Source organism: Canis lupus, chromosome 1 (assembly GCF_011100685.1).
Source record: "Canis lupus familiaris isolate Mischka breed German Shepherd chromosome 1, alternate assembly UU_Cfam_GSD_1.0, whole genome shotgun sequence".
Taxonomy (NCBI): Eukaryota; Metazoa; Chordata; class Mammalia; order Carnivora; family Canidae; genus Canis; species Canis lupus.
Window position 1 is genome coordinate 593,966 of NC_049222.1, and position 20,367 is coordinate 614,332.

The window sequence follows — 20,367 nt, forward strand, 5'->3', positions numbered from 1 at the left end:
CCAACTAACAACTAAAGAAAAAGAGATAAGTTGGATTTCATCGAATATAACACTTTTACACCTCAAAGGAAACCATCAAAAAAGCAAAAAAAAAAGAAGAAAAGAAACCGCTAAACAAGAAGAAACATTTGCAAATCATATTTCTGATCAGGAACTTACATCCAGGGATCCCTGGGTGGCGCAGCGGTTAGGCGCCTGCCTTTGGCCCAGGGCGCGATCCTGGAGACCCAGGATCGAATCCCACATTGGGCTCCCGGTGCATGGAGCCTTCTTCTCCCTCTGCCTGTGTCTCTGCCTCTCTCTCTCTCTGTGTGACTATCATAAATAAATAAAAATTAAAAAAAAAAAAAAAAGGAACTTACATCCAGAATATATAAAGAAAACAACTCTTATAACTCAATAATTAAAAGACAACCCAACTTAAAAATGGGCAAAAGAGGGGCACCTGGGTGGCACTGCCAGTCAAGTGTCCACCTCTTGGTTTCAGCTCAGGTCGTGATCTCAGGGTCGTGAGATGGAGCCCCACATCAGGCTCTGTGCTCAGTCTGCTTGAGATTCTCTCTCCCCACCTTTGCCCTTCCTGCTCATACTCTCTAAAAAAAATAATAAATCTTAAAAAAAAGATGATGGGCAAAAAATTTGAATATTTCTCCAAAGATAATATACAAATGCTGTTAAGCACATAAAAAGATGCTAAACAACATTAGCTGTGGGGAAATGAAACTCAAAACCACAGTGAAATATGTAACTATACCTACTAAGAGGACTATAATATAAAAAAAAAAGAAGAAAAAAGAAAAAACACAAGTGTTGGAAAGGATGTGGAACAACTGAATCTCTCATATGTTGTGGTAGTTAAAGTAAAACAGTGCAGCCACTTTGGAAAACAGTCTGGCAGTTCCTCAAAAGATGAAATATATAGGTGCTATATGAACCATCAATTTCACCCAAGAGAAATTAAAAACATGCATTCAAACAAAAACTTCTGCTGTTCACAGCAGTATTATTCACAAGAGCCAAAAAGTGGAAACAATCCACATGTCCATCAACTGATGAATGAATAAATAAAACGTGGTATATCCACACAATGAAATATTTGGCCAAAAAAGAAATGAAGTACTGACACGTTTGCTATGATGTGGATTTCCCCTGAGGAAGATTATGCTAAGTGAAAGACATGTAGAACCACATGTTGTATTTCATATAAAGTGTTCAGGGCAAATTTATGGAGACAGAAAGTAGAATACTAGTTGTCCCAGTTGCCTAGGGCTGAGGAGGACTGGAAGGTGATGAGTAAGGGGAACAGGACGTTAGAATAATGACAATGTTCTAAAAAATCAACTGTGGTGATGTATGCACAACTCTCTGAATATACTAAACACCAGTGAACTATAATTATATATACACACACACATATACACTTTAAACAGATAAACTGGGGCAGCCCGGATGGCTCAGCAGTTTAGCGCCACCTTCAAGCCCAGGGCCTGATCCTGGAGACCCAGGATCGAGTCCCGTGTCGGGCTTCCTGCGTGGAACCTGCTTCTCCCTCTGCCTGTGTCTCTGCCTCTCTTTCTCTGTCTCTCATGAATAAATAAATAATCTTTTTTTAAATAAATAAGCAGGTGAACTGTATGGTTATAAATTATATTTCCATAAAGCTGTTTTTAAAGTATCTGAAAAGGCATAAAATTAAACTAAATCCTGTGGTACTTGATCAGAATGTAGGTATGACTGTATTGTTTTTAATACATACATAAAAGATACAGTTGTAAACCTGTACATATATATTCCATAGCTCTGTCTACTAAGAGAGTCTAGAGGCAGTGACATACTCCAATAACAGTGAGCACTCCTAAAGCCCAAATCTTACTCTTTTCTTTTCTTTTTTTAAAGATTTATTTATTTACTTGAAAGACAGAATGAGAGCAAGTGGGTTCAGGGAGGGGCAGAGGGAGAATATCAAGCAGATGAGGCACCAAGCAGAGCCCCACATGGGCTTGATCTCATGACCCTGAGATAAGGACCTGAGCCAAAACCAAGAGCTGGATGTTTAACTGACTGTGCCACCCAGGCACCCCCTCTCCCCCCCAGATCTTACTTTCTAAATACCACTTTCCACAAAGAACCAGGACTCCTTAGAAAAATGGTTGATTCTAGGGCTGAAGCATGGAAAAGATAAGACAAGCCAAGACTGTCCTACACCAGAAAATAAGCAAGTTGTTCAAAGAATGGTGAGACATGTCAAAAGGACTCAAAAGAAACCAGCTTAAAGAAGTTCCCACTGGGGATCCCTGGGTGGCTCAGCGGTTTAGTGTCTGCCTTCCGCCCAGGGCGTGGTCCTAGAGTCCCAGGATCAAGTCCCGCATTAGGCTCCCTACATGGAGCCTGCTTCTCCCTCTGTCTGTATCTTTGCCTGCCTCTCCCCCTACCCCCGCCCCTTCTCTGGTCTCTGGTGAATAAATAAATAAAATCTTAAAAAAAAAAAAAAAAGTTCCCACCACCCAAATATAAGACAATTTGGGCAAAAAATAAATGACAGTAATAGATTTCAACCTGTGTACTACAAAGCTGTGGTCATCAAGACAGTGTGGTACTGGCACAAAAACAGACACATAGATCAATGGAACAGAATAGAGAACCCAGAAGTGGACCCTGAACTTTATGGTCAACTAATATTCGATAAAGGAGGAAAGACTATCCACTGGAAGACAGTCTCTTCAATAAATGGTGCTGGGAAAATTGGACATCCACATGCAGAAGAATGAAACTAGACCACTCTCTTGCACCATACACAAAGATAAACTCAAAATGGATGAAAGATCTAAATGTGAGACAAGATTCCATCAATATCCTAGAGGAGAACACAGGCAACACCCTTTTTAAACTCGGCCACAGTAACTTCTTGCAAGATACATCCAGGAAAGCAAAAGAAACAAAAGCAAAAATGAACTATTGGGACTTCATCAAGATAAGAAGCTTTTGCACAGCAAAGGATACAGTCAACAAAACTAAAAGACAACCTACAGAATGGGAGAAGATATTTGCAAATGACATATCAGATAAAGGGCTAGTTTCCAAGATCTATAAAGAACTTATCAAACTCAACACCAAAGAAACAAACAGTCCAATCATGAAATGGGCAAAAGACATGAAGAGAAATCTCACAGAGGAAGACATAGACATGGCCAACATGCACATGAGAAAATGCTCTGCATCACTTGCCATCAGGGGAATACAAATCAAAACCACAATGAGATACCACCTCACACCGGTGAGAATGGGGAAAATTAACAAGGCAGGAAACAACAAATGTTGGAGAGGATGCGGAGAAAGGGGAACCCTCTTACACTGTTGGTGGGAATGTGAACTGGTGCAGCCACTCTGGAAAACTGTGTGGAGGTTCCTCAAACAGTTAAAAATATACCTGCCCTACGACCCAGCAATTGCACTGTTGGGGATTTACCCCAAAGATACAAATGCAATGAAACGCCGGGACACCTGCACCCCGATGTTTATAGCAGCAATGGCCACGATAGCCAAACTGTGGAAGGAGCCTCGGTGTCCAACGAAAGATGAGTGGATAAAGAAGATGTGGTTTATGTATACAATGGAATATTACTCAGCTATTAGAAATGACAAATACCCACCATTTGCTTCAACGTGGATGGAACTGAAGGGTATTATGCTGAGTGAAGTAAGCCAGTCGGAGAAGGACAAACATTATATGGTCTCATTCATTTGGGGAATATAAATAATAGTGAAAAGGAATATAAGGGAAGGGGGAAGAAATGTGTGGGAAGTATCAGAAAGGGAGACAGAACGTAAAGACTGCTAACTCTGGGAAACGAACTAGGGGTGGTAGAAGGGGAGGAGGGCGGGGGGTGGGAGTGAATGGGTGACGGGCACTGGGGGTTATTCTGTATGTTAGTAAATTGAACACCAATAAAAAATAAATTTAAAAAAAAAAAAAAAAAGAACTTCTTAAACTCAACACCCAAGAAACAAACAATCCAATCATGAAATGGGCAAAAGACATGAAGAGAAATCTCACAGAGGAAGACATAGACATGGCCAACATGCACATGAGAAAATGCTCTGCATCACTTGCCATCAGGGAAATACAAATCAAAACCACAATGAGATACCACCTCACACCAGTGAGAATGGGGAAAATTAATAAGGCAGGAAACCACAAATGTTGGAGAGGATGTGGAGAAAAGGGGAACCCTCCTGCACTGTTGGTGGGAATGTGAACTGGTGCAGCCACTCTGGAAAACTGTGTGGAGGTTCCTCAAAGAGTTAAAAATAGACCTGCCCTACGACTCAGCAATTGCACTGTTGGGGATTTACCCCAAAGATTCAGATGCAATGAAATGCTGGGACACCTGCACCCCGATGTTTATAGCAGCAATGTCCACAATAGCCAAACTGTGGAAGGAGCCTCGGTGTCCATCGAAAGATGAATGGATAAAGAAGATGTGGTTTATGTATACAATGGAATATTATTCAGCCATTAGAAACGACAAATACCCACCATTTGCTTCAACGTGGATGGAACTGGAGGGTATTATGCTGAGTGAAATAAGTCAATCGGAGAAGGACGACATTATATGGTCTCATTCATTTGGGGAATATAAATAATAGTGAAAGGGAATATAAGGGAAGGGAGAAGAAATGTGTGGGAAATATCAGAAAGGGAGACAGAACATAAAGACTCCTAACTCTGGGAAACGAACTAGGGGTGGTGGGAGGGGAGGAGGGCGGGGGGTAGGGGTGAATGGGTGATGGGCACTGAGGGGGACACTTGACGGGATGAGCACTGGGTGTTATTCTGTATGTTGGTAAATTGAACACCAATAAAAAATTAATTTATTAAAAAAATAGATTACCACCTATGGCACTGAATTTTTCAAAACACAATGCAACAGTACTTCCCATCCCACATGCTCTTTTGCAATATCAGTGCCCAGGACCTTGGGCACCTGGGTGGCTCTGTCAGTCAAGCGTCTGACTCTTGATTTTGGCTCAGGTGTGAGCTCAGAGTTATGAGATCGAGCCCCACATTGGGCACTGCACTGGGCACTGCTTCACATTCTCTCTCACCCTCTCCCTCTCTCTCCGCACATGCTCTAATAAATAAGTAAATCTTTAAAAAAATATATATGATCTTGACAATTCTCCCCCAAAGTGGGGCACTTATGCCTCACCCCTTAAACTTGGGCAGAACTCTGTGGCTGACTCAACCCATAAAGTATGGCAGAGGTCATGCCATGTGACTTCCAAGACTAGAGCAAGCTTCTGCTCACTCTCTGAGCACCATCACCTTGGAATCCAGACACCATGTCATGAAGCAGCTCAATTAGCCCACATGGAGAGACCATACAGAGATGTTCCAACCTCAACCACCAGACAAGTAAGTGAAGACACTTCTAGACACCTGGCTCTCAAGTCACCTCAGCCTTGGAGTCTTCCTAGATGAGGAACAGAAATAAGCCATTTCCCCTGCTCCAGTCTGAACTCTAGATTCAAAGAATTACTGAATTTTAACCAAATGCTTTATTCTACAAGATTGTGGCGTGATTTGGTAATCATCAACATGGTGATAAAAATTAAATATATTGAAAATCTGATGAGGAGTGGGATATGTACATGATTTCCAAGCACCTCCCTAAAATTACTTAATAATTAAGTAAGGGGTGCCGTAAGTGCCTCAGTTGGTTAAGCATCCAATTCCTGATTTCAGCCCAGGTCATAATCTCAGAGTTGTGAGGTCATGCACTGAGTCAGGCTCCACACTGGGCATGGAGTTTGCTTGAGAGTCTCTCTTTCCCCCTCTCTCTGTCCCTCCTCATCCTCTAAATAAATAAGTAAATAAATACCAAAGGAAGAAGAGTAATTCACAGAAGTCTGGTAGACTTCTCAGCCCAAATTAATAAGACACTGCACAAAATAACTAGCCTATACTATTCCAAAGTGTTCAGACCATACAAGGTAGCACTATTCATAACAGCCAAAACATGGAAATTGAAATGTCCTTCAAATGGTAAATGGATAAACACAATGTGGTATACCCATACAACAGAATGCTTCTTGGCATTAAAAACGAGGTACTGGGGATCCCTGGATGGCTCAGTGGTTTACCACCTGCCTTCAGCCCAGGGCGTGATCCTGGAGTCCCAGGATCGAGTTCCACATCGAGCTCCCTGCATGGAGCTTCCTTCTCCCTCTGCCTGTGTCTCTGCCTCTGTGTGTCTCTCATGAATAAATAAATAAAATCTTAAAAACAAAAACAAGCAAACAAACAAAAAAACTAGGTACTGACACACACCACAAATGAATTCAAAAGCATCATGCTAAGTGAAAGAAGCCAGATGCTAAAGTCCTCATGTCATCTGACTCCACTTATGTGAAATATTCAGAAGAGACAACACTACAGCGATAGAAGGTAGGTTAGCAGTTGGCTGGGAATGAAAACAGGTTTTTTGGAGTGTACCAGAAATGTTCTTTCATTAAACTATATAATTCGACATGAATTACACACTTTAAAAATATATATACATGGAAGGAAAACTACAGAACTGTTTCCCGCTGAAAGAGACTAAAAATGAGTAAATACAATGTGCAATTCTAAGTTAATTCTTTTACTAGAAATAGTATTGGAACACTGGAAAAATTTCAATGGAATCTGAGGATTTGATGATAATTATTCATTTCCTGATTCTGATGGTTTTATTCTGGATATGTAGGAGACTGCTCTTATTGTAGGAAACAGACAATATTTGGGGTAATGTGGCATCTTGCTTAGCTAATTTCTTTTAAATGTTTCAGGAGAAAAAGTTCTTTGTATTATATTTGCAACTTTCTATAAGTCTGCAACTATTTCAAAGTTTTTTTAATATGTAAGCTATCACACTAAAAAAAATCAAGTTCAAGTTAAAAAACATCAGGTTAAAATAACGAATGCCAATCTTACTAACAGAACGGTAACTTTTAAAGATTGATAATATCCACTAGCAGTGAAACTAAGTGGAAAAATCATAATTTCTACATGTTCAGAAGCAGTCTGGCCATATTTCCCAAGATTTTAAATGACAACATCTGTGAGTCAGCAATTCCACTTTTACACTCCTCTTGTCACCCCTCTTCCCGCACTGCATGCCTGGTGCCCCTCAGAGTTTATGCTTCTTGCATGGCACCCTGTTGCAATGATCCATTTATATATCTATTTCTTCTAGTAGGTTAAACTCCTCCAGGGTAGGAATCATGTTTTCTTTGCATGGGGCCGATCACAGAGTATAACATACAGCAAGCGTTCACAATAAATGAACAAAAGAGATAAAAATAAAACAGGAATCATAAGACGTGTGGGAAGCACTATAAAGGTTGAAAATGGCTATGGGAGGGTTTACAGTTGGAGCCCAAGACAGTCTAGGTGAACAGATCAGAACCAAAAAAGGACCAAGGTAAAGGAAAAAAAAGTATCCATATATTTGACCAAAGGTAAATAAAACCAAAGAGGCAGACTGGAATCAAATGGGTGGGGCAGAGGGAGGAAGGGTTAACCTGTAAGAGGGAGGAATTCCCAGTAGGTACAAGGGAAACAAAAAGTTTCTGAAAAGCTAATTTGGAGTGAGTTTTCCAAATCTCATCATCTATGTCAAAAGTATATTTTAGGTTCAGTAGAAGGAGAGACTGAAGGATCATTTAGCACTTGATAATGGAAGAACATTAAATCCTAAGAAATAAAGTTAAAAATCATAAAATTATTAAAAATTTTAATGCACATATGGGTTCTAGGCCTCAAAAGCCTCACCTGGGAGCGCCTGGTGCCTCAGCAGGTTGGGCGTCTGACTCTTAATCTCAGGGTCATGAGTTCAAGCCCCACAGCCTCACTAACTGAAGAGCTGTCCAGCACCTCATGAGGGTGTTCCTAAAAGCTAAACACAAGGTCACTTTCAAGCCCACACTGGCTTCTTCAGCCAGAGCAAGCCTCAATGAAAATCACTGTTAGATGCTTTCTACTCAACTCTATTTGCTTTCATTTCATCCTTAAAGTTCCATCTGTTCTCCACCCTTTGGGGTTCTCCTTTTCCCCAGAGCTGACTGTTAAACAGACCTGTCCAAGGTTAAGACCATCACCCACTTGTATCTGAAACAAGGAAGCAAGCTACATTTACTGCAGGCAAAGAAGGATGGCTTCACATGGTAAGCACTAATCTTGAAACTGGATCTTACCACCGGGTTCTGAGAAGCACAGCATCCGAGCACTAGTGGACTTTGAGAAGCACTAGTTTGGGGATGGGCGCATCATCAGAGGCTGGTTCCCAGAGGCTGTTGCAGCCTGGCTAACTCTCAGGACAGGAAATGAGGCTGTCAGCAACTAGGCCCTGTAGTTACCTGCTGAAGCCTTGGGAGTAGGGCCAAGGAACTGTCTGTCCTTTCCTGAATCTGGAGAACAAGAACTTTGATTCTCAAATGTAAGCACCCCCTTCCCTCACCATTGTTACTGTGGCTCCCAAGCAGGTTAAATGCATACCTTCCTCATTAGGACACAGCAGCAGAAGGCGGCCGCACGACCCTGTCCACCTAAGTGGTCAATTTTACATTTCCTATCAGTGGGTGATACGCGTGGGCCTCCCCCAAATTCCACTCACTGCACAAGAAAATACGATTTCCCAAGGGAGCACTTACAGTTACTTTTGTTTTTTAGGATCAAGATCACTTAAGATCATTTCATTCTGGAAAAAGTCCACTCCAAAAATGAGTGGTTCAGGTCATCTCACAGGAACTTGGGAGATCGTGTGAAACTGAAGTTATACAGGGATGTGCCAAAAACACCCACACTGCACAGCAGTCTCAGCAGCAGAGTCCGTTAGGGCACGTCCTGGATTCCAACTGGGTCCACAACCACGGGCTGTAGTTAAGTGGTCTGTCCCCGGGGCGGGGACCAGAGGCACCATGACCACCAGCATCCCATGAAGCGTCCGGACCACGGCAGCACACCACTGCACTCTCACAATCCTGCGGCACCGAGCTGCGGCCTCCCAGTGGCCGTGTAGACAGGCCCTAACACGGTGAGACAGCCGGGGTGCGGAACATGGGTCAGGGTCCGGGGCCGCTGCACCCGCCAATGCTGCAAGTACGCCGGGCAAAGCGGGGTGCCCGCCTTCGTCCGCAGCCCCCAGCAGCCCCCCGCCCCCTCTGCCCTCCTCCGCGCGGACCGACCACCTGCACGCAGCCCCGATGCCAGCCCACCGGACGGCACTCGACCGTCACCCCGCCCGCAGCCCGGTAACCGGGGCCTCCGCGGGATATCCCTGCACTCCGTGCCCTGCCGCCCCGGGGGTCGCGTCCGTGCCCCAGCGCCCTCCCCCGCACTGCCGGCCCCTCGGGGCCTCGGGAGGCTGTGAGCACCTTCCGTCCCATCAGGACGCGTGTGAGCAGCACTCCGGCGAGTCTCCCGCTCATACTCGGACACGTAACACCCCGACTCGGATTATGCAAGTGCGCACGGTCCGCACGGGGTCGGTCTGCACCATCCAGGTCGGCGGGCTCGGCGGAGGCAGCGGGATCGTGGGCGCCGCGGCGCGGGGCGAGCCCGCGAGGGGAGCCCGCCCCGGACCCAGCTCCGCGCCCCCGACCCGCACGGCCGACCTGGGCGCTCCCGCCGGGCTGCCGCGGGGACAGGCTGCGCGGAGCAAGCGGGCCGCCCTCCCTCCCTTCCCCCGTCGGTCCCTCGGTCGTCCCCTCCCCGCCGCGTCCTGCCCCCGCCCCCCCGCGACCACCCCCGACGCCCACGTGATGCGGAGGGTGACGGCCGCCGTCCCGGGCCGCGAACCCCACGCCGCGACGACCTCGCAGGATTCAGGAGGCGGGAGGCGGGAGGCGGCCGCCGGCCGCGAGCTGTGGGCGGGGCTGGGCGGGGCGCGGCCGCCGTCGGACTCCGCGGGCCTGGGCCAGGCAGGGCCGGGGGCGTCGCCGCGGGGCTGGGCCTGGGTCGTACCTACCGCTGGGCGCTCGGAGCGCCGCTGCGTCCCCCGTCGCCTCTCGCCGCGCCGCCGTGGCCCGTCGGGGCCCCGCGCTCCCGCCCGCCTCCGCCCCGCGCGGCGGGACCCCCGCCTCGGCGCGCGCCCACCCCCGCGCGACCCCGTCCCCTCCTCCCAGCACAGCCAGAAAGAGAAAATGGCGCTCGATTTGCCTCCGGAAGTGACGCGCGCCCTCATTTGCATGCCAGTACAGCCAGCCAATGGGAGGAGAGTATGCATTGGACCCCCCTGGGCACTGCCCACAGGACCCTTGGGGCCCCTCCCTGAAGCTGGACTGGAAGCTCTGGAGTGGGGGTGGGGGAGGGTCCCTGTTGGAGCCCCCGCCCCCCACCCCTTTCCTGCCACAGTGGGCTGGCCTGCCAGCCTCTCCCTAGCATCTCTGCAAACTCTCTCGAGAGTTTGTGTGGGTGATGACGTCATTGAAGGGGCGGGGCGAGGGCGCCGTCCACCACGTGACCAGTCACGTGGGCTCACCAGAGCTTTGACTTCATTTACATGGAATGGGGGTGGAGCTAGTGGCAGGGGCAGGAATGGGAGGCCCCGCCCACATCTCAGAGCCAATGGGAAGCCAGCTGCGAGGAGAATCCTGCGCTGCCATTGGAGGACACAAGTTGGGCTCTCAGAACTTGAACAAGTGTGTCCTTGGACTGATGGGGGCTCCTGACCTCACGATTATTTCCTGAGAAAGTTGTCTCAGTTTCTCTTGAGAAGTCTGATTTTTTTTTAGTTAGAGCTACTATACGTTGTGTAGGGAAGAGGTTAATTGCATACACTTGTAAAAACTCTTAACTGGCCTAAAAGTTCACTTCTGCCCAAATTTTAATTGTGAAGCCATAATATGATATTCCACATGGAATGGGAGCTTTCAGAAGGGTCTTCATCCCTTGAGTCAGACTTGCGGGGGAAGACAAGGACCACACCGCCCTCAGGGATCTTGCACTTTAGTGAGAGGCTGGGTGCGCATGCAAACACCTCCTTTTACCTCTTGGGGCCCTGTCCTATTCTGGCTCCCTAATGACCATTCCAGACCATCCTCACCTCATCGACCTTCTCTGAGCACCTGCCCTGCTCAACTTCACTTCCAGCAGAAGACCATGTCTCCTTCCACAACCCTAAGACCCTCAGACGGGAGCTTCCTTGACCTCCTGGTGGCACCATGCACACCTGTTTCCTCAACGACCACCCTCACCGTGGACCTAGTTTGAGAGGATGTGCTGGCCATGCCCCTCCCCCAGTCTGCCCTGCCATGGACCTCCCCAGTGACCAAAAACGTAACAGGCACGAAATAACGGAATTAATTTAAAAATGTGTTAAATTCTGAACTGCATGACATGACCATGGTTTGCTCCTTTTCCCTACAGGAATACCAGTCATAATTGAAGGAGAGTTTAATCTTTATATTTATTTATGAATTATGATTTAATGTGCTAATGAGTCAGTGCTAAATGGGTATGATATCCTCATGTATCTTCCTTGAAATCATGGGTGTGATGAAAAGTAAAGTTTAAGCCTTCCAGTCCCCTTTGATCCAGATCAAGGTGTTGTAAGGAGAGCATTTGGTCACATTTCTCCCAATGTGGCCTGGGTACCTTGAACTCTACATCCTTGTGCTCTGAACCCTCAGCACCTTGGAGAAACTCCTAGGTAACCGACGACCTCATCATCGTTAGACCCAAGAACAGATGTGAGTCCTCACCCTTCATTTGTCACCCATCTCCCTCTCCTGAAGCTCTTCTCTCCCTGACCACTTCCAGATATGCCCTTCCATCTTCTCCAAGATCTCTGTTCCTTATGTCTTCATCAGCTTCCCTTCCTCAGCCTATCCTTCAATGTGGATCTCCAGGGTTGTGCTCACTTTCATTCATTTTTCAACACATATTCATCACCCACATCCTATATGCCAGGTGCTGTACTAGGTACCAGAAATCCCATCCCTCTCACTTTATTACTCTGCATACTCTCCCTTCTTAATCTCAATTGCAGATTCAAATTTCATTATTTCAATTCCAAATGAATATATCTACCTCTTTCCTAAGCTTTACTTTTATTTTTCTGGCTGCCAATTGGGCAGCCCACTTGGGTCTCCTGCACTCAGATTTAAAATGTTCCAAACAAACAGCCTATCATCCTTCCTTGTAATTACAGTAAGCGGTGTGATTGATTGTCTTTCATTTTACCATCTCGAGTTTTCCAATTTTACATTCTAAGCAATCCTCAAATCTGTCATCTCACTTGCAGCCTTGGAATTCAGCTCACCTCCTGAGGAACACCAACACAAGCACCTAACTTGTCTCCAGCGTTGGCTCCACAGGTACATTCTCTAGTCAGCCATCCTTGTGATGTAGCTAAGACAAATTGGACCCTGCCATTCCACATCCTCCCAGGAACAAGCCCAGTGGTCAGCACAGCACACAAGCTCTCCAAGCTTGACCAGTCCCAGCCCATCTCCTGTTCCTGAAACACCATGCAGTGCCCATAGGATTCCTATCCTCTCCACTGCCAGAACTAATTTTCATCCCATTCCCATTCAAGGCTGCATACTGCTGCCCTCTCTTTCAGGAAAATCTCCCTGACCGCTACCACTCCACACAGAAACATTACAAACTGTGGTGGGCACATCTCCTTGGTATTCCAGAACATTCTGTGCGTCTGGCACTGCACTCACTGGGTTGTTTCATCACCATCTGCTAATGTGTTTCTCTGTCAGAAGAGCTGTACCAACAGGAACCATGTCTTCTTCACCACTATATCTCTGATGCCTAGGTTACTTTAAGAAATATAATATAAATAAATATTTTAATAAACATAAGACAGGGCAGCCTGGGTGGCTCAGCGGTTTAGCACCGCCTTCAGCCCAGGGTGTGATCCTGGAGATACGGGATCGAATCCCACGTCAGGCTCCCTGCATGGAGCCTGCTTCTCCCTCTGCCTGTGTCTGTGCCTCTTTCTCTCTCTGTGTCTATCATGAAAAAATAAATAAAATCTTTTAAAAAATAAAATAAACATAAGACAATTTTAGGGGCACCCGGGTGACTCAGTCAGTTGAGGGTTCGGTCTGCCTTTGGGTCAGGCCATGATCCCAGGGTCTTGGGTAGACCAAGATCCCTGGAGGGAGCCTGCTTCTCCCTCTTCCTCTGCCCCTCCCCCTGCTTGTGCTCGAGCTGTCTCTGTCAAATAAATAAAATCTTTTAAAAATTTTTATATAAGTCAATTTTAATAAAATTTAGTTAAAAGTTTTCCCCATCTCATTATGAAATATTTTGAACATACTGAAAAGTTGAAATAAGTATACAGTGAACACCATCACTGAACTTTTACAATTAACATTTTGCTCTGTTTGCTTTATCGCCCAGCTATCTATCTATGTTTGCATCTCTTGATCCATGCTATTTTTTTTTATTCACTCAAAGAGTGCATCAGCCCACTACATCCCTAAATACTTCGGCATTGATATATGAGTGATGTTTCGAACTATAATCAACAGCTTTGGTGTGGAAAGGACTGTCCCTCCCCACCATAGAAGGAATGAGCAATATGGCCCAGTGAGACTCATCAAGATTCTTTTCAAAGACTCAGGAAAACACATGGCCAAGATGTAAGCAAATCATGTCACAGCACACACAAGTGTGTTCTGCTTTTCCTTAACCAACTTGGTGTCAATATAAGTATAGATGCTTTGATTTTAGTTGTTCAATTGGGCTTAAAGGAGGGTAGGCTGAATCTTTCCTAGTTCACCTCATAATCAGCGTCGGCATTTGTAGTATAATTGTCCTGCATAGAGAGAGCAATCCGAGTGAACACAGAACAGAGAAAAATCTTGAACTAGTCCCAGACTCTGACATGTCCGTCCACAGCTACCTTTGTACCCAGTTACAGGGGAGAAGCCCTGTGGGCTCTTGCTGCCCTGAGGGCCCTAGCTGGGAGATACAAGTGCCTTTATGTGTAAAGAAAGGGGGGAAGCATCATATCCTCTGAGACAGATCTGAGTGAACAGAGTGGGCTTGATTTCAGCTCCAACTGCCCCCACCTTAGCTTGTCTCCCTGTGGGGTCTGCACAGCATACAGCTATATTTGGCATCCCTGACTGAGCTATAAACAGACAAGCTGTACACATGCTCATCTACAATAAAATAAATTGCTAAGGTTAATCTAAAACCACTGAAATTTCCACAGAAAAGAGGGACAGTTATTCTTTATGAACAAGTTACATCTAATCACTCCTTTCTTGCCTGTGTTCTATATATACTTTTTGTGTGTCTACTGGGTGCCAAGGAGACAGTGATGAGCAGAAAACAAAAGCTTAATCCAAAAAAAAAATAAAAAATAAAAAATAAAAAAAAAATAAAAATAAAAAAAAAAGCTTAATCCACCGGAGGAGAACATCATTAGTGAAATTGCTACACAATGAGAATTTAATTATAAACTGAGGTAAACACTCCTGAAGAAGATATGCTCTCCAAGCATCTATGATGCAGAAACCTGATCTAGAGTGGCAGTCTTAAGGAAGCAACAACCTGAAGTCAGAGGGACAAGAAAACATTAGTGGATCAAAACAGCTAGATGTGGTAAGGGGAGGTGACTCAGGCAGCAGGAACAGCCGCTGCAGAGACCCTGTGCCTGGAAGGAGCGTGTCCTAGGCAGACTGAGGAATGAAACCAGAATAACTGAAGCACACATCACAGGAAGAAAAATACTATGAGAGTAGGTGAGGGACCAGATCATGAAGTCACTTGGGTCTTCCTAAGACCAATGAAAAGCCAATTGAGTGTTTTCACTGGGTGGGTTGATAGAATTAGATTTGCATCTGGAAAATATATAGCTGGCTATATCAGGAAGGAAAGAGTAGAGATGAGAGAAGGGTAGATGTAAAGCAAGAGTTAGGAGCTTGTTAGAGTGACCCAACAAGGAACATGTTGGAAGATGATGGTAATCTGGAGCTGAGAAGATGGAGAGAAGTGGACAGCTATGAGAGATAATTAGGAGGTGACGTGAACAAGGCATGATGATAGTTCGGACACTGCTGTGAGTGAAGTGTCAGGAAGGATGGCATTGAACAACTCAACACCAAGTAATCTGAAGATGGGCAGAGGACCTAAACAGACATTTCTCAAAAAAAGACACCCCAATGGCCAACAGACACATGAAAAGATGCTCAGCTTCACTCATCATCAGGGAAATGCAAATCAAAACACAATGAGATTACATCACACCTGTCAGAATGGCTTGAATCAAAAATACAAGGTATAACTAGTGTTTGGTGAGGACATGGAGAAACGGGGGACCTCATGCACTGTTGGTGGGAATGCAAACTGGAGCAGCCACTCTGGAAAACTGTATGGGAGGGGGTCCTCAAAAAAATAAAAAATAGAAATGTGATCCAGTAATTCTACTACTGGGTGTTTAACCAAAGAAAACAAAAACACAAATTTAAAAAGATACGTGCACTTCAATGTTTATTGCAACATTATTTACAACAGCCAAGATATGGAAGAAGCCCAAGTGTCCTTCGACTGATGAATGGATAAAGAAGAATGTGGTGTATATATACAATGCAATATTAGTCAGCCATAAAAAAGAATAAGATCTTGCCATCTGCGGAAAGGATGGACTTAAAGGATGTGCTAAGGAAAATAAGACAGAGAAAGACAAATACTATATGATTTAACTTATACATGAATCTAAAAAGCAAAACAAATAAACAAACACACCTGTAAATACAGAGAACAAACTGATGGCTGCCAGAGGGGAAGAGGGAATGAGCAAGGTTGGCAAAGGAGTTCAGTAATGGAATGAATAAATCACAGGAATAAAAGGTACAGCACAGGGAATATAGTCAGGTATTGTAATAGTGTCGTAAGGTGATGGGTGGCAGCTACGCTTGTGGTGAGCACAGTACCACATATAGAGATGTTGAATCATTATTGTATCCCTGAAACTAACATAACACTGTGTGTCATCAAATAGAATAAATAACCTCAAAAAAGAGGGAGACAGACAGTGGAAACCCTGGAGAGAGAATTATGGATCACAGATTTGATCTTAACCATGTTGGATATAACTGTTAAGACTTCTAGGTGTCAGGACACCTGGGTGGCTCAGGGGTTTAGCGCCTGCCTTTGGCCCAGGGTGTGATCCTGGAGTCCCAGGATCAAGTCCCACGTTGGGCTCCCTTCATGGGAGGTTAAAAAAAAAAAAGACTTCTGGGTGTCTGAATCTGAAAACTTGGGGTAGAAATATAAATTTAAAATTACCATAATGTAGGTGATAATAAAGCTATGAACACTGATGAGAGAGTAAAGAACCAAACACAAAGGTTCTAGTACAAAAAAAGGCACTACAGGAAGGTTGCTTCTTGGAGTCATATCTACCCTGTGATTCTATATTTTAATACAATAATAAATCTATTTTTTAAGATTTTATTTATTTATTCATGAGACACAGAGAGAGAGAGAGAGAGAGAGAGAGAGAGAGAGAGAGGCAGAGACAGGCAGAGGGAGAAGCAGGCTCCATGCAGGGAGCCCAACATGGGACTCGATCCCGGGTCTCCAGGATCATGCCCTGGGCTGAAGTTGGCACTAAACCGCTGAGCTACCTGGGCAGCACTACAATAATAAATTTAAAATACAAATCATTTTGTAGGCAACCACCTTCCTAGGTTTATTAGGACAATAAGATAACAATAAGATAAATTTGTGAATTCTATAGTTGGTGTTGGTGGGGGTTTTTATAAAAAAAAATTATATTTATATTTAGCCAACTGGACTCAGTTTAAATGATCCTAATTTTTTTGGCATCCAAAGCCTCATGGTCAGTCGAATACAGGCCTTCTCTCTATCAGGCCTGATCAAGCTGTTGACCTTGGCCAATCAATATCGTAGAGTTTCTTCACAGTCTGTCTGATCTGGTGCTTATTGGCCTTGACATCCGCAATGAGCATAAGTGTGGTGTCTTCTATCTTCTTCTTGGCTGACTCAGTAGTCTGGAGGCTCTTGATGGCATAGTGGTCAAGCTTGATTCTCCTAAGGATGCTCTTTCCAGGGTATTCGGGCTGGCTTCGGAGACACAGGGTCTTAGATCGTTGGAATGTAGGTGATGTGCAGATCTTCTTAGTGTGACTTTGGATGCCTTTCAGCACCTCCTTCTTGTTTTCAAAGCCTTTGCTTTGGCTTCGGCTCTGGGAGAGGCAGGAGCTTCCTTCTTTGACTTTCGCGCCATCTTCATGAAAGGGTGGTGCTGGTGTTATTATGTAATTTGCAAAACATTAGATACCCTGCCAATAGAAAGTAATTTTATCATAATTAATTCTAGAAATCATTTCTTCAGAAGAAAATTTTCACATATGTTAATTCAGATTATCTACATGAACTATTGTAACACTACAGGGAGGGTTGACAGAGTCAAGCTTGGTGTGGTGTATGACCAGTGTAATTTAGCTTACAATGGTATGGTAATCGATGGGATAGCAACTTGTGGAATAATGGTGTAGTCCAGGAACAACAGGAGGAGCATCTTACCCAGGCAAACCTTGGAACGAGCTGGCCGGGAAAGTGATGTCTATACTGAAAATGTACCCAGGTGAAGAGAGAGATAGAAAAGTGTTCCAGGTAGAAGAAATGGCCTGTCCCAAAGCCTGAAAGGAAAAGAGAGCAAGATGTTTACAGAAAATAAAAGAAGGCCAATTTGGTTACCAGTGCAAGGGAGAGAAGGCTGGAAAACCAATCAGGGATTATTATGTCCAGTTACAAAGAGTAGATTTATTCCAAGGGCAATGGGCAAAGGGTTTTAAAGCAAGGGGATGATCTAAACAAGTGTATGTTTTGGAAAGGTTATTCCAGTTTCAGTTTTTATCACCTGTTTGTTCCACACAGTTTTATAATCTACATAAATCCAGTTTGTCATGTGGAAACAAATGAAGACCACCCAAGGGAGAACACAACAGCTGCCATTTATTCAGACCCTGCACCAACAAGTGAGTCAGCCACCACCACTTGTGTTTGGTGGAAACTCAGGAGTAAGCAGAAGAGGACACTCTGACTGGAGGCGGTTGGCTCAGGGCAGTTGGAGGAGGCTAAGCGGAGTTGTGACAGCTCATGCTTGGGGGTACACAGTGTGGGGAGTCGCTTTTTTCTGCTGGCCCTAATTTGGAAGAGGAGAAAATACGAGAAGCCGGCAGTCATTGACCAAGTCCTGCTCATTCTGGGCAGATGGCTACAGAGACTGTTGTAAATGTCCACTTAGTCTCCCAATGCCCCCTCCTCGCTGGTCTTTCTGACACCTGTGAGAGGCTGACCACTTCATGGGCAGCTGGTGACCTTCATAACTCAGGGACTCTCGTTGGCTCCAGTCAGTCATATCATGACATCTGTTCTTTCTGTTGCTGCGTCATCAAGGCAGCCGACTGACCTGAGAAAGTAGCTGCCCACAAGAATTCAAGACCAGACAGGATGTGACAGAGCAATGTCATGTCATGACCACTGGGACAATAACAAGAACAATTCATAGTCTTGGGGGTGGGGCAGAAGAGAGTGACAGAGAGATCTTAAGTAGGCTTCACACCCAGGACAGAGTCTGACACAGGGCTCAATCTCACGACTCTGAGATCATGACCTGAGCTGAAATCAAGAGTCAGATCCCTAACTGACTGAACCCCCAGGTGCCCCCAGTTCATAGTCTTATAGGGTGCTTTGGAATTATAAACTTCATTTGCCCAACCCAAGCAAGAGAAAAAACCCATAGACCATGAGGATTCATGTTCAAGAGACAGATGGCTTTTCCTTACAGCAATGTGTGGTCTGATCCGCTTTGCCTGTTTCATTGATCCACGCACAACAAGAAGCATCAGCAGTGGCACGGACCCTGCCCTGACCAGCCAGAAAGGACTCTAGAGCAAGCTCCACCACCCATCACCATGTATGCCAGTCTACAGTGCTCCAGGGCAGTGGTGGTCACAGTTTCTCTAGGGAAAGAGTAGCTCTCCTTCTCTTTGTAGAGTTTCCACCTTTGGGAGCATTGCTGTGGTTGTTGGCATCACAGTGAATCAGAAAGCCATCCAGGAAAAGTGCCTGAATGATCAAGGTAGCCTCATTTTGGAGCTCATGTCTAAGTTAGGGTTAACAGCCTTGTGGTGTCTACCTTATCTATACAGACCAGCTTCAGAATACTTCTCCTAGTGAATGAGGTATTAGTCTGAGGCAAGCAGCACCAACTGTCCTGGCCCCCAAAAAGGTAGTATCCAGCCAGGGCACATGGAGATCCAGGAACAAGGGACTTGGCTGTGACAAAGATGGAGACCAGGGCAGCCCCTGTGGCGCAGGGGTTTAGTGCCGCCTGCAGCCTGAGGTGTGATCCTGGAGACCCGGGATCTAGTCCTGAGTTGGGCTCCCTGCATGGAGCCTGCTTCTCCCTCTGCCTGTGTCTCTCTGTCTCTCTCTCTCTCTCTGTCTGTGTCTCTATGAATAAATAAATAAAATATTTTTAAAAAAAAGATGTAGACCAAAGCCTTACCTTAGATCTCTGTTGCTCTCTTTCCGGTGGCAGATATTTTGCCCATTGTTCTATGAAAGTTGTTGAATTAAAATTCAGAATTATCTAGAGTCTGATCAATAGATGTTTTTATCAATAGATTTGAATAACTGATTCTTTACCTTGGAGAAAGGGACATGAGCAAAGTCATAGGTTAGGAAGACTTATGATGAGGAACTGACCCTCGCAATTAAGGAGGCTGAGAAGTCCCATGATCTGTTGTGTGAGCTGAAGACCCAGAAAGCCAGTGGTGCAATGCCAGTCCACGGTCTATTGGTAACGCAAGCAGGCAGGAATAAAAGGAGCTAATTCCTCCTTCCTTTTGTTCTATTCATTCCCTCAGTAGCTTGGATGATGCCCACCCATATGAGGAGGGCAATCTGCTTTACAGAGTACACCAATTCAAATGCTAATCTTATCTGGAAATACACTCACAGACACACAGAAATAATGCTGAATCTGGGTACCCCATCATCTTCACACATAAAATTAACCAACACAATGGAACATGGCCTGGAACTAAAGCTTCAAGGGCCTTTTAAATAACCTCAATGGATTTTATCTGGCTTCCACTCTCCATGGGATTTGAATATGTTTTAGTTATTCTATGCATATTTTCAGGATGGGTTGAAGTATTTCCTTGCCAAAAAGCTATAGCCCTTTACAGTTGCTAAAAACTCTGATTTTGTTTTCAACCAGGTGCATCCCAACTTTTATATCAAGTGATCTAGGTACACAGTATAGGAACCATTATGAAAGAATTCTGTGAAGAGTTACTACTTGCTTAAAAACTATA

General features: G+C 45.0%; 1 protein-coding gene and 1 long non-coding RNA gene across 9 annotated transcripts in view; both read right to left on the reverse strand.

Moving 5' to 3' along the window:
* ADNP2 (ADNP homeobox 2) overlaps positions 1 to 10,099 on the reverse strand; it is a 34,988-nt gene extending 24,889 nt beyond the window's left edge. Inside the window, exons 1-3 of one of the 6 annotated variants that reach the window (XM_038525689.1) lie at positions 10,011 to 10,084; positions 8,846 to 9,069; positions 7,817 to 7,940 (exon numbers count right to left, since the gene is read on the reverse strand). The gene's annotated coding sequence lies outside the window, so the exon portion shown is untranslated. The other 5 variants (XM_038525691.1, XM_038525690.1, XM_038525688.1 and 2 more) reach the window with 5 other exon arrangements.
* A 6,593-nt stretch (positions 10,100 to 16,692) lies between these two features.
* Positions 16,693 to 20,367, reverse strand: part of LOC100685536 — a 29,958-nt gene continuing 26,283 nt past the window's right edge. For 2 of the 3 annotated variants that reach the window (XR_005353249.1, XR_005353253.1), the window contains 2 exons: positions 17,564 to 17,679; positions 16,693 to 17,319 (listed from right to left, as the gene is read on the reverse strand). This is a non-coding gene — a long non-coding RNA (uncharacterized LOC100685536). Of the gene's footprint in view, positions 17,320 to 17,563; positions 17,680 to 19,553; positions 19,694 to 20,367 lie in introns of all 3 variants that reach the window. The other variant, XR_005353251.1, reaches the window with a different exon arrangement.